The sequence below is a fragment of the Triticum urartu genome, chromosome 3 (assembly GCF_003073215.2).
Source record: "Triticum urartu cultivar G1812 chromosome 3, Tu2.1, whole genome shotgun sequence".
Taxonomy (NCBI): domain Eukaryota; kingdom Viridiplantae; phylum Streptophyta; class Magnoliopsida; order Poales; family Poaceae; genus Triticum; species Triticum urartu.
Window position 1 is genome coordinate 718,631,348 of NC_053024.1, and position 15,564 is coordinate 718,646,911.

The 15,564-nt window shown below is 42.8% G+C and overlaps 1 pseudogene; it reads right to left on the reverse strand.

Annotated features, from left to right (window-relative positions):
• Positions 1-3,403: 3,403 nt before the first annotated feature.
• On the reverse strand, positions 3,404-3,941 carry LOC125549390 (annotated as a pseudogene).
• Positions 3,942-15,564: the final 11,623 nt, after the last annotated feature.

Sequence of the window (15,564 nt, forward strand, 5' to 3'; positions counted from 1 at the left end):
ACACATTTGAACAACAAAATATCAATAAATCTTTCTATTAACTGATTAAATCCAAAGATCATCCAGTCAAATACTCACAAGAGCAAATACACGTATGCACATCCAACTTCCACATACAATCAAAAACAGATACACAAGGGTGGCACATCGCCAGCTTAATTCCTACAAGGCCGCGATGGTGGTATCTACGATGTGCGGGAGAAACGTTCAGGACATCCTCTTCCTCTTCTTGTCAATTGCGTTCTTGAGCTGCAAGAGGACACAACACCATTAAGCATAGTTGGTCAGACCATATTGACAGGAATCACAAATGTTGGCACCCAGTGTATACTATGTAAGTGCTGGTATATTTTTACTAGCAAAACCATCACTACTGTGCATGCATGCTTGGTTTATAAGCTTCATCCATATAGTTGGCACCATCACTGCATATTGTTGCTACCGATGTACACAAGTGTGCACATACACAACATGCTGCATGCATATGCTCGCATGCCAGTATAAAGCTGCATCTCGATGCTTTTCATTGCTGATCAAGAGATTGTAATATTTTAATAATCCACTACATGCGCCACATAGCTACTCCTACCTAGGTAGCTATACGTAGGTGTACTAGCAGCCAGCCCAAAGGCGAGTTGATCAACAATTCAACATACACTAGCTAGCCAGCAAGCTACTGCTATGTCCTATCCTAGCAGCAACGACTTTTGTTTGTCATGCATTTAAAGAAATGCATGCATTTCTAGTAAATATAAATGTATGCATGCTGCCATTGGCCTGGACCACACTAGAAGAAAAAATGCTCGCAGCGACCAGCAGATAGATCGACCTAGGTGTGCGCTTCTTTCCAGTCGCCAATTCTAACTGCCATCGACTTGCAAGCTTTACCTACGTGGTCACCATGCAGTAATGGCATGCGCACCAAAAGGAAGAGAAGAAACCGAGCATACAGTTTCATGTTGAAGGATCGACATGCCAAAAGAGGTCAGGCCACCGAGGTACAGGTACTCCCTGCGCTTGGTGATGATGGCGGCGCCGGAGAAGCACCCTAAAGCGATGGCGGTTCCGACAAACCCTGTCACGAGGATGCTGGTCGCATAAGAGCAACAGGCAAGTTATGTCAGCCAACATAAATAGCAAGGATGAGAAACGAATGTGAGCATTGAGCAGCAACAAACTAGAACTATAGGTACATAAATAGCAAGTTATTGTCCAAGTAACCAAACAATCAGTCATATCAATTTTGTAGAACTGTATGTAAACAAATTCAGAACCACCAACAAAAATGAAGGCCCAAAAAGTCCATGCTCAGGCCCAAAGTTCAATAACAATAACCCAGACACAGGGTCCAAACCCACCGCGAAGGGCCCAGGTACAATAGACTAATCTAGAAGCAGAATTTGGCACCTACACAACCTAACTAATAATGCTTGCAAGAACAACCAGACAATGATGGACAAGGACATATAATCAGCAGATATCCAATAATCCAATCACAGGCATTCACAAACAGTACGTGTCACACTCCCATGACATATGGTTTTGTTACCACGGGGTTTACTCATAAACTATTCTCTATAAGACAGGGATATGTGCAGCAACAATAAAAGCAAATTCGTGTTTACCTTGGGTCAAAGTCTATGGGGAGCCCAATCAGAGGTCCAACCGAAGCCCCATCCAGGAGGGGTCACATAGCTCTTTATGTTGTATCAGAATTAACACATATTTTAGATTATAGAAATAGAATCCTGAACACACCAGTAATAATCGACTTCTGACTAGCAACGGCAAACAGATTCAGGCACAAGAAATTTTATAGCAGGATGAGAAATCTATGTGCAGAAATCATGAATGAAATTATAGTAGTAGCACAAAGGACCCTCACAGACATTTGTAATAGTATGCAAAGGTAAATAGAGTTCCCAGAAGACAATGTATTCCAGTTATTAAACAAATGCTCACCAAGATAATCAGTACAGTGGTGAACCAAACACAGTAATAATCCAAAGCTGATACTAATAAGCAGCAGGAACCTCCCTACTTTTGTGATATAAAACTAATATCAGACCAATTTTGTACCAAGTTGTACATAATCAGTGATGTACAGCATGGGAATGTCCAACAGTCAGTTGTTAAAAATGTTCAACAACCTTTTAGTTAACTATAAGAGGGCTTGTAGGCTTTCCAAACTATTAATTGACAGAACCCAAAATTGTATAACGAGATCACGTTTTTATTATATGAAAAAAAGTTAACTAAAGCCAACAAAATAGTAAGGATCGGTGCAATATTAACGTTGACACGTTTACATATTGTGGATGTGGAGCTCGACATCATCAAGGAGCAGGGGTTAATAATGGACAGGTCTAATCTAGACATCTACTAGTTAAATCAGCTTGATTAGCGTCCGAGCTCTATATTGTTTACCACTCACTCAGACTCAGCTTGATTAGGTCTTCCTTGTCTAGTTCAAGCAAGACATGAGTTATTCTATTTTTGGCAAAAAGTTTTGAGCTACTCGTATATACACAACAAATTAACACTGAAGATTTTTCTACTCTGCTTAAAGCAAATACTACCATTCTGCTCAGGAATAAGTGATATGCTCACAACCTGAATTGCAGTATTGTCCTAACAGCAATCTTAAAGACACTTAATGCCTTATCGAGCCCGGTAAACTTAGAAGGGTAACGCTACAACAAGTAGTACATGCTTCCCAGCACCAATCTCACTGAAGAAGTGCCAGTCCTCACCTCATCAATCACTGTGAGCTCAAGATCAACGAAAACAGCACGGGGGACATGCTTCCCAGCACCAGTCTCACTGAAGAAGGTGTTGACGCTGATGAAGGCGTGCAGCAGCAGTGCCCTTGGCGTTGACCTTGAACCCCAGCGCCAGATCCTGCTCCCCAACCGGTGATAGTGTATCCCTCGACGGATCTGCATCCATAAGGCGAGGTGAGAGAGGGGGTCAGCTACAGCCTCCTGCGGATGGATCGGATATGCATTCAAACAAGAATTTATTAGTGAAGAACAAAAAGAGCGGCTCCCCTGTTTTTTGCTGGAACAACAGTAGCCTAGCTTAGCTTCAAACAAGAATAACGAATTTGTAAGACATGTATGTCTGCCATAACCAAGCAAGCAGATTCAGTAGCTACTTAAACAGTTTAATAGTTGGACTCCGGAGACAATTCTTAGTGCTTCATATCATTCAGTTATCTGAATAAACAGTACAGAAAAGAATTGAAGATCTCAATGACAGTAGTAATTGGAGGGATAAATCAACACTTGTTCTAAGGACAATAAGATGATTGGTGCCACGCAGTGTGGGGTCTCATCAGTCACCAAGCTGAACATGAGTGTTTAAATTTGCCAACTAGGACTAACAAAAGTGCTAAACAGAGCTTTTCAGGCTACAACAGCAACATATTAAACTATCATGGACCTACCTAACTCTCAAAGCACTAATCCATCCCCAATTAGTTCAGATAAAAAAATCCCACATGGCTAAATGGGCATGCACCTCTCTGTAATTCTGCAGATAAACCTTGAGGGGCTCAATGTACTCCTGAAAGCCTAGCGTGGCCATCGCCCAGAGCAGGTCATCGATGTTGATGGTCTTGCACTTCTCCCTCTGGCACTTGTCACTCGCCCTACAATACAGACAAGACAAAATGGCGACAGGTCAGCACCAGACCACACTTGATTCGGGCAGGCAAAACAGAGCGGCAACGGTCAACAGAGGCACTCACTCGCTGGCGATGAAGCAATGAACTTCGAGATGCACTCCCGCAGGGTCTCCTTGGCGTCCTTGGCGATCTTGCCGTTGGCCAGGATGGCCTTCTTCATGATGCTGCTGATGTTGGCGATGGGCAGGAACCTGTCCTACTCCCTGACGCCGCCGAAGCCGCCGCCCGGCGGGCTCACTGGCGCGTCCGACATCTGGCCGCCCTCCTGCAGCACACCAGCAACCCCGACAGATCCATCAGCGCACCGGCGCACCAAACCCTAGACCCCGACTTCCGGAAGTGCGGGGAGAGAGGTGAGGGGAGAGGGAGGCGTACCTTATATAGACGGCGTGTAGAGGGAGGGAGGGAAGGTGGTGAAGGGAAATGGAGGTGCAGTGAGCGCGGCGAGCGACGTCCCGTGCTCCGCGAGCCTCCGCGGGGCCTTTCTGGCCACCGGAGGAGCTGAGGGCCGAATCCGCTGCGGTTGGCTCGCCTGCCCAAGCCCCGTCGGTGGAGAGCGCCTGCTCGATCCAGATCGAGGTCCTGATTGGCGTGGGGTTGCCTGCGAATCTTGGGGGCGGCTCTGGGCATGGGCTCGATCTTGGGTCGGCCTCAACCTCGTCTACGGCGAGGGTCGTCGATGGGGGCGGTGGCGGTGGGGTTGGGGGCGGCGGCAGATCGAGATCTAAGGGAAGGAGAGGGGGGGGGGGTTGGGGGCGTGGGCGGAGGAAGAAGAGCTGGGAGCGGGAGCGAGGTTTGGGTGCAGCGCGAGGGAAGGAGGGTGCCGCCGGTGACAGAAAGGAAGGAGGGCGCCGCCGGTGATAGAAAGGAAGGAGGGCGCCGCCGGTGCCAGCGCGAGGGAAGGAGGGCGTGGCGCGAGGGGTGAGGGAGAGGCCGATCTGGATCGGGGACAGAGAGAGGGAGGCGGCGGGTGGAAGGAAGGGACGAGAGGTGAGAGAGAGGTAGGGTTTGGTGCGGTAGGTTTTTTTCCTTTCTTTGCATGGACGGATGGATGGACGTTGGATTGCTAGCAATGGATGGTAGGATGTCTGTCATCTCATCGATCCGTGCCACAAACGGTTCCACCAATCACAATGTAGTACACACTTTGACGATTTTATAACCATCTAAATTGGTCGTAATCAATTAAATAATATGCTAAATCATGTCACCTATTTTATAACATCATAGAATTAGAAAAAAAATAAGAACAATAGCATCGTGTCACAAGTGAGACTTGTTTTTCAGAAAAATAACAAACCTGGAATAATACAAATATCTTTAAAAACTGATCTCAAAAATGAGTTTTATTTGCAAAAAAACATTTTCAACCTTTGGAGTGTCGAAAATGGTATATATTTTTTGAAGCACCTACCAATATTTGTTGCAAAATGGCACACTCTATTTTTCAATAATATTAGATCATATTTTAGGTACAATTGACCAAATGCTTGTGTCTCAATAGCTGCCTATCCACCTCTCGTTAATAATTGAGGAGGTTTTTCAAGTGCCCATTTTTCATTTTTCGAGTGTCCAAAACGGGTTTTTTTGTGAAGAACCTACCAAATAATTGTTGCGAAATTGGACCAAATCATTTTTCTAAAATTCTATGCCATATTTAATGCACAATTGACCAAATGGTTGGGTGTAAAGAGTTTTGATCCTCCTCTCGTGAAAAAGACAAATTTCCGCCGATTCAGTAGGAAGCGGGTCAAATTTGAACTGCAGCTGCATCATAGTTTGCTATTTATTTTTACAAAAATCATTTCTAGGTACATAAGTACCTATTTAATCAGAGAAACACCAATAAAATTCCAAGATTCAACCACTAGCTAGGAACGGTCATTCCCGCCGTTTTGACCGCATTTTGAAACGGGCATAAAAAATTCAAAAAAATTCAAAAAATTGGAAAACCTTCGCATTGTGTCATTATATGTGGCCAAGTTCCCAGGGAAAATAACAAACTTGTAATATGGCAATTATTTTCAAAAAGTGTTCTCAGAAACGAGCTATCACGTGTGGAGATCAATGGCTTTCAAGCCAAATGATCAATCTTATGGCCACATTCATGGCATAGTTTGTTCAAATGATCTCATATTGTGCACAAGGGTGCATATTGGAATGGCAAACAATGTTGCCTAAGGAAGTTTCATTTTCTTTGGACGAAAAAACCATTTTCCATTTTTCGAGTGCCCAAAAGGAGGTTTTTTGTGAAGGACCTCCCAAATAATTGTTGCAAAATTGGACCAAATCAATTTTATAAAATACTAGGCCATATTTGATTCACAATTGACCAAATGGTTAGGTGTCAAATGCCTTGATCCACCTCCGGTGAAAAAGACAAATTTCCACCGATTTAGTAGGAAGCGGGTCAAATTTGAACTGCAGCTGCATCATAGTTTGCTATTTATTTTTTACAAAAATCATTTCTAGGTACATAAGTACCTATTTAATCAGAGAAACACCAATAAAATTCCAAGATTCAACCACTAGCTAGGAACGGTCATTCCCGCCGTTTTGACCGCATTTTGAAACGGGCATAAAAATTTCAAAAAAATTCAAAAAATTGGAAAACCTTCGCATTGTGTCATTATATGTGGCCAAGTTCCCAGGGAAAATAACAAACTTGTAATACGGCAATTATTTTAAAAAAGTGTTCTCAGAAACGAGCTATCACGTGTGGAGATCAATGGCTTTCAAGCCAAATGATCAATCTTATGGCCACATTCATGGCATAGTTTGTTCAAATGATCTCATATTGTGCACAAGGGTGCATATTGGAATGGCAAACAATGTTGCCTAAGGAAGTTTTCATTTTCTTTGGACGAAAAAACCATTTTCCATTTTTCGAGTGCCCAAAAGGAGATTTTTTTGTGAAGGACCTCCCAAATAATTGTTGCAAAATTGGACCAAATCAATTTTATAAAATACTAGGCCATATTTGATTCACAATTGACCAAATGGTTAGGTGTCAAATGCCTTGATCCACCTCCGATGAAACAGACAAATTCTCGCCGATTCAGCAGGAAGCGGGTCAAATTTCAACTATACTTGCCTTGTAGTTTGCTCTTTATTTTTTTCAAAAATCATTTCTAGATACATAAGTATCTATTTAATCAGAGAAACATCAAAAAATTTCCAAGATTCAACCACTAGCTAGGAACGGTCAAACCCGCCGTTTTGACCGCATTTTGAAACGGGCATAAAAAATTCAAAAAAAATCGAAAAATCGGGAAACCTTCGCATTGTGTCATTATATGTGGCCAAGTTCCCAGGAAAAATAACAAACTTGTAATACGGCAATTCTTTTAAAAAAGTGTTCTCAGAAATGAGCTATCATGCGTGAAGATTCATGGCTTTCAAGCCAAATGATCAATCTTATGGCCACATTCATGGCATAGTTTGTTCAAATGATCTCATATTGTGCACAAGGGTGCATATTGGAATGGCAAACAATGTTGCCTAAGGAAGTTTTCATTTTCGTTGGACGAAAAAACCATTTTCCATTTTTCAAGTGCCCGAAAGGAGGTTTTTTTGTGAAGGAACTACCAAATAATTGTTGCAAATCAATTTTCTAAAATACTAGGACATATTTAATGCACAATTTACAAAATGGTTGGGTGTAAAAAGTTTTGATCCACCTCTCGTGAAAAAGACAAATTTCCGCCGATTTAGCTGGAAGCGGGTCAAATTTGAACTGCAGCTGCCTCATAGTTTGCTATTTATTTTTTTTAAAATCATTTCTAGGTACATAAGTATCTATTTAATCAGAGAAACACCAAAAGTTTTCCAAGATTCAACCACTAGCTAGGAACGGTCAAGCCCGCCGTTTTGACCGCATTTTGAAACGGGCATAAAAAATTCAAAAAAATTGAAAAATCGGGAAACCTTCGCATTGTGTCATTATATGTGGCCAAGTTCCCAGGAAAAATAACAAACTTGTAATACGGCAATTATTTTAAAAAAGTGTTCTCAGAAACGAGTTATCACGTGTGGAGATCAATGGCTTTCAAGCCAAATGATCAATCTTATGGCCACATTCGTGGCATAGTTTGTTCAAATGATCTCATATTGTGCACAAGGGTGCATATTGGAATGGCAAACAATGTTGCCTAAGGAAGTTTTCATTTTCTTTGGACGAAAAAACCATTTTTCATTTTTCGAGTGCCCGAAAGGAGGTTTTTTTGTGAAGGAACTACCAAATAATTGTTGCAAAATTGGACCAAATCAATTTTCTAAAATACTAGGACATATTCAATGCACAATTGACAAAATGGTTGGGTGTAAAAAGTTTTGATCCACCTCTCATGAAAAAGACAAATTTCCACCGATTCAGTTGGAAGCGGGTCAAATTTGAACTGCAGTTGCCTCATAGTTTGCTATTTATTTTTTCCAAAAATCATTTCTAGTTACATAAGGACCTATTTAATCATAAATACATGGTTTGCTGGCGATACGTTGAGGTTTGGGCGATGGCCGAGGGCCCCAACTCTAGAGCGCGTAAACTCGCATGCCCGTCGTGTGGTCACCGCGTGACCGTAATGTTGCCATGTGTTCTGGGCGGCTTAGGCATGTCTAGTGGGTTGGGCACTCCCCAGGTTGGTGCTAGGAAGAAAATTACAACATAAGATTCTCACGAGAAGACCGATCGATGCTCAAACATGAATTAGCAGCCAAGTGTTTGATTAGCGGTACGGGAAATGCACATGGACAATGGGCGCGAGTTTTGTCTGAGGATGATCATCTACTAAGGAGAATGTCTTCACAAATTTTTAGCTCAAAAGGAGGATCCTAGGTGGTACTTGCTTTGCAAAGTACCACGCTGGACAAAAATATGAATGTTGAAGCTGGGCTCAAAATAATGAATGGATTGAGCTGAAATTTTGTGGAGGATGGTTATTTGGGCATAGGAAAGCATTGTAGAAAATTGATACCATTTGGACATGCCAAAGTAGTACTTCCTTCACAATGCTCTTCTATGGACAGAAACTTGGGAAAACTAGTGAGAGAGATTGGATGAATGAAATGAGCTCAAAATTGGTGTAGGTAAGTTACTTAGGTATGGTCATGCGCTGGTCAATTTTCAGATCATTTGGGTAAGCCTAGCTAGTACTTACTTCACAAAGCTTCTCTCGAGGTAGAAACTTTGGAAATTTCCCGAGAAAGATTTACTAGGAAAATTGAGCTGAATATTATCATGTGGCAATGATTTGGGTATGGAAGAGTGCCCGAAAAGTTTGAGGGTAATAGGAGGGGTCTATATAACACTTGCTTTGCAACGTGCCAATTTGGCCATAAAATATAAATTGAACCTGGGCTCACATAGATGATTTGACTGAGCTGCAATTTGGAGGAGGGTGATAATTTGGGCATATGAAGAAACTGTATAAATTTCATGTCATTTAGAGATATAAAAAAGGTACTTCCTTCACAATGCTTCTAGGTGGACAAAAACTTTGGAAATTTGCCGAGGAAGATTTGCTAGGCAAATGGAGCTGAATTTTGTCATGCGGTAATGATTTGGATAGGAAAGAGTGCCCAAAAATTCGTAGGGCAATCAAGAATATATAAATAGCACTTCCTTCATAAAGTGTTGTTGTGAACATAATAGGAAAATGAATATTGTTGAATTAGTTTTGAACTAGGCAAGGAAGGATTTTTACATATTTGATGAAGATATGACCCAAAGAATTTATGAGATTTTTTTGGGAATTTTTGGAATGAATGAAATATAGATTGCTTCACAACCTAGGGCAAAAACTGCCACATGGACATGACACATAGGCAAAACTGATGAGATGGCGCCTAGTCATCACAACCCACCACAATCTACAAGGCTATGACCATCTATATTGGTCATTAACAACTAGAAATAAGGCAGCGGACTAGCACTGTTTGCTTTATGACCATTTCGTGTAAGGAAATTACGACCTTTCTGACCAAAATGGTCGCAATGGTTTAGGGTTTGAAGCCCCCTGAACAGCTTTTGACCAATTGGTCTAAAATGGTCATAAATTTATGACCAATTCTTCGAGGGTCACTGACAGAAGGTCATAAGTTGACATATTTCTTGTAGTGAATCCTGAGGCTGCCACCACTAACACCACTGAAGCCAATGACGTGGTCATGGCTGAAGACAATGTGGAACCTGCACCAAACACTGTGCCAGAAGCCAATGAAGCTAATGATGCACCTACAACAGATGTGCAACCTGACGCCTCTGTTGATATCACTGCTCCTGTTCCGCCACCAAGGCCACATACTATCAAGCAAGCATACAACTATGGCCAGCTTATCACTGTCAAATGGCCTCTTCTTGTTCCTCCACCTGCTGCTGGTCCCCAATTTGACTATCACGTCGAGCGCAGGCCTCAGGTTCAGAAGCCAATGCCAAGGCTGCCTAGGTTTCCAAGCACTGCATCTGCACCCGGATCATTCAATATCAATGGCTTCAAAGCACACAACACCTTCTTTGATAGCGCCAAGAACCCCTACTCTAAGGCAAGAATATCTTCTGATCGGTTCTGGAGCTATCAGCAGCGCAGTTATTACTCATGCATCTTATACAATCAAGGTCGCATTTTTCCACATGTGCGTCTTGACACTGAAGCCATAACTGGTCTGCCCTATTTGGAAGAAGCGCTGGATTGCTTCAGAGAGTCTGGCTTGTTGCAGTTCATCACTGACAAGGAGCACTGGAACGAAGAATTGCTGCTCCAATTCTATGCCACTCTTCATATTCGTGGCTACAATAGGGATCCGAAGACTTGGGTCCTTGAGTGGATGACAGGCAATGTTCATCATGAAGCCAAAGCCTTTGATGTCATTGAGCTCACTGGCCTGCCCACTCCAGGTGATCTTTATGAACCTGGTTGTCAGCTTCACGATGCTGCTATGGAAAGCATTTTTCACAAGCCTGAACCCAACATGAGTCAGATGCTTAGCATGATGAAGCCTTTGCCTCCCGATGTTGAATATCCTAAGGAGTTCTTTGTTGAAGACCTTGAGTATCTGCCACGTACTATCTATCACATTATAAGGCGAACTCTCTGGCCCATCAAAGGACATTCTCCACATGCAAAGCTTGAAGGTGCAATGAAGACTTTGGTCTTCCATATTCTTCACGGCAAAAGCTTCAATGCACAAGACTTCTTCATCCGCCAACTTGCTGCATCAGGATCTGATCTCTTTTGCTTGAAGTTTTACGCTCCATGGATTATGCGTCTGATCAAACTACACTCAGCTGTCACCTATCAGCCCTCTGCTCGCAATCATCTGATTTTTCTGCCTGACGTCGATATGTCAGTTGAAGCCATCTATCCAAAGCCTGCTAAGGAGCCCCTTAGTATTCAAAATGCTGATAATCAAAGCTTCTCACAACACATTGAAGGAGTCCCAGCAGTCACTCGTGTTTATCCTCTGGCTAGTACTACCCGTGCACCTCATCGTGCCCTCACTGAAGCCACTGAAAGCACCATTGCACAACGGCCTAAGAAGCGATCTCGTGTTCTCAATGACCAAGAGCTTCTGGTTTCCCTTCATCAGAAACAGGATAAGCATCATGACTGGCTGAAGCGCCAAATGAAAAGCCTCTTGGTGGACGTAAACAGGATTCGCAACCTTGCCACCAAGAATGCCTTTGTCGCCCATGAAACTTGTCGGCATACATGGAAAGGGCTGACGCTTATGTGTTCTGAAGATGATCTTCAAGATGATGGCTTCTCTGAACGCTTCAAGTTTGACTCAACACCTCCGAGAAGGACTGTGCTGCGGCGTACTCCGTCTCTTGAAGACTCTGAGTTCTCCTCCTCTGCTGCAACAGTGAATGCACGTGTCATCGATAATGAAGACGATGCTACTTCACCACCTTCAGCGCGAATCAACACTGCACCAAGTTCGTCTGCACCGCCAACCAACACCGACGACCCTGCTGCTTCACCAACTCCTCATGGGAACGAGTAGGTGCTCTATGTCTTCAAACCTTTTTGGTCCTTACTGACAAAAGGGGGAGAAGCATATGAGTTTGATAGTCTTGAAGCGGGTCCATATGGGCGGTGGTTTTATATTTTGCCTAGTGTTTACAACTCTCGCTTTTTGATACATTTGGTTCTTTGAGTTGTAACACTTAAACTCGATGGTCGTGTGCTACTTATTTGCTATTTTGTGATGCGATGATAAATTCCGCATGTGCGATGATAACTTCCGCACTTAGGTCATTCTGCAGACGTCCATTTTTCATTATGCATGTCATTATCTTCACATACTTTTCATGCATGATGAATTGTCGTCATAAGTTGAAGAGGATCTCCACAAGTACAACCTGCCATGTGCATTTGCATTCCAAAAGCAAATTACTTATATGCACATCTTTAGGGGGAGCCTTTGCCACTTATGAAGACAATACCTAAATCCTTTACATTTCACATACTTTTATCCCCGTTGAAAACTTCAACTAGTTTGTCATCAATCACCAAAAAGGGGGAGATTGTAAGTGCATCTAGTGCCACCCCTAGTTGGTTTTGGAGTATTGACGACAAACCTGGTTGAGGGACTAATGTGTTTGTGAGAATTACAGGATAACACAGGTAGTAGTCCCTCATTGATTCGGTTTATCTACCGGAGATGACCCCTAAAAATGTATGAAGACATTGAAGACAATGGTGGTATGTGAAAATATTCACATTGAAGACTATGACAAGAGAAGACATTGCGTGAAGACTATGGGGCGTGAAGACTTACTTGTTTTGTTGTCTCCTTTTCTTCTTTGTTGAGTCATAGGAACCACCGTACTGTTAAGTGGGGTCCAAGTGAACAAAGTCAGAGTGACTGAAGTGATGCTCAACCAAAATCCTATGTCTTCGAGCGAAGACAATGAGAGCAAATCTTATCCAGAGCTGGATGAGTCAGCTTTGCTTGTAGCCCAAGTAAAGTTGCCGCGTGTGTTTGAAATCTGACCGTTGGAACACGTGTCAGTTCCTTAGTGACCCAGGATCATTTCGGACAAATCAGGTCGGGTTGCCTGGTGGCTATAGATAGCCCACCCCCTACAACCATAAACGGTTGGCTGCTCAGAGTTAGTGTACGACTTTTGTCGTTTGAGAGCAACCCACCTCGAAGCCTTTGAGAGAGAATTCCTTGCGAGGATAAAGCCCTAACCACCCAGAGCCAAAGAGTGTTAGGCATCACTGAAGTCTTCCTGTCTGTGTGATCTGAAGACTTATTACACTTGAGAACTGTGAATCCTCCAGCCGGTTAGGCGTCGCGTTCTGAGCATCCAAGAGTCATTGTGGATCGCCGGTGAACGAAGTCTGTGAAGGTTTGGGAGTCTACCTTGAAGACTTACCAGAGTGATTGGGCGAGGACTGGGTGTCCTTAGCTCAAGGGGAATAAGGTGAAGACGCGGTCTTCTGAGTTGAATCTCAGCCTCCCTAACCAGACGTACAGTTGTCACAGCAACTGGAACTGGTCCAACAAATTATTGTCTTCAACGAGTCACTGGTTTCGTCCTTCCCATTCCTTTACTTACTGTTGGCCCTGGTGAAGTCATTGTATGATTGCGTTATCTTTTGTCTTCACTTAGTAACTGATTGTTCTGATTGGCTTCACACTATCTTCCTACCTGATCTATACTACCTAGCTGCTATTAGTCATTGTGCTTTCAGTTCATTGAATACTTGACTATGGCTTGCTTAGTGTAGTCTACCTTCCGCTGCATGGTAATAGGTTTATTTCTATCGTTTGTCTTCGAAACTTCCATGTTTTGAAGACTTTCATAAAAATCACCTATTCACCCCCCCCCCCCTCTAGTGGATCACTAGCACTTTCACCATTCCGCCAAGAGCTTTTGGTGTTTTTAACCATCCCCAAGAACGCCAGTGAATCTTCTTCCTTCCATCTTCCCTACCCCACCATTCATCAGAAATGATTTGACGAAATTTTTTACACGTACCAATGGGAAGTTGGAAGCAGCTCATAACATTTGTTGGTATAGCTTGTATAATTGACTTAAGCAGTGTTTCCTTTGCTGCACGAGATATAGGTCTATCATACAAACCATTAATGCGTTGACACGCTCTATCAGGAAGGAATTTCAAAATGCTGATTGGAGACCGCCCCACTTCGGTAGGCATTCCAAGATATGAATCATGAAAAGTTTCATTATTGATACCCAACATGGCCATAACACGAAGTTTCACAACATTAGGACAATGATTCCCAAAAAATATTGAGGACTTGTCTTTATTAATAAGTTGCCCCGATCCTTCACAATATAAATGCAGAGTAGATTCCAAAGCAGCCACACTACGATTGTCACTTTTGGCAAAGAAAATGCTATCATCGGCAAATAGGAGATGTGAAATAGGTGGACCAGAGCGGCCATTTCGAATACCATGTAGCTCGCCACAAGTCTCCTTCTGTAGTAACAGACTCGATAAGCCTTCAGTGCACAAAAGAAACAAGTAGGGACTAATGGGGTCCCCTGACGGATGCCCCTTGAAGGAACAACGGGATCAATAAGTTCACCATTAACTCTAACAGCTTACCGGACCTTGGTTACGCATCTCATGACAGATTCAATCCAACTAGGAGTAAAGCCAAGCATACTTAAACAGCCATGAAGATAACTCCATTCAACACGATCATAGGCTTTCATCATGTCAATCTTCAAGGCAAAAAAAGGTTGCTTCGAATGTTGTTTTCTAATAGTGTGCATACACTCATAAGCAATCAGAGTATTGTCGGTAATCAGTCTACCTGGCACAAAAGCACTCTGGAACTCAAATACCACAACACCAAGAATCACTTTCAAGCGGTTGGCTAAAACTTTGGAAGCAACCTTGTACAAGACGTTGCACGAACTGATAGGACGAATATTCTTCAAATGTTTCGGTCTGGCAATCTTTGGAATCAAGACAATCACGGAATCACAGAATCCCTCTGGGATAGGCCCTCCCTCCAAAAAACTTCGCACGGCATGGCAAATATCATCTTCCAAAAGGCTCAAATGGGTTTCATAAAATAGGGCAGGGAAACCATCCGGTCCTGGAGCTTTAGTTGGTCCCATTTGAAATAAAGCCATCTTGATTTCCTCATTAGTGTAAGGTTTGCAAAGATCTTCATTCATTTCATCCAAAACTTTATTAGGTATGTGCTCCGAGAATAGCATCAGCAAACAAACCAGATTCAGAGGTGAATAAATTTTCATAAAAACCATGAACCATACCTTTGATTTCAGACTGGGAATCGCATGTAGAGCCATCCTCCCGCATCAAAACATTGATCATATTAGTTCTCCGGCGTCTCGATGACCTTGCATGAAAGAATTCAGTATTACGGTCACCTTCATAGAGCCAATCCACCCTAGAGCGTTGGTGGGTCATAATCTCCTCACATTCAAATAATTCACAGAGTTGTCCCTCAATAGCATGCTCCTCCGTAAGGGAATCTGAAGAAGGCAGTGAACATCTAATGGAATATAGTCGACGTTCCAGTCGCTCAATTTTCTTGCGGATCGAACCAAACTTTTCCTTACTCCAAGCACAGAGAGAGCAAGCAACATGGTTCGGATTCGCCCAAGTGGACTGCAAAGAAAAAGATCCATCACGACCAGCAGCCCAGGCATGTTCCAGCGTATCCCTGTAATCCTCAGCACGTAGCCACATTGCCTCAAATTTGAAACCATTTTGCACTGGAGCTTGGCGGCGATTTGATGTATGTCGGGATGGAGAAATCAGAATAGCATAATGATCTGAAGTAGTGGTGATAAGATTCTCCACATAATACTGATCGAACATATTTGCGAATTCATTGTTAGCCACTGCTCGATCAAGTCTGAC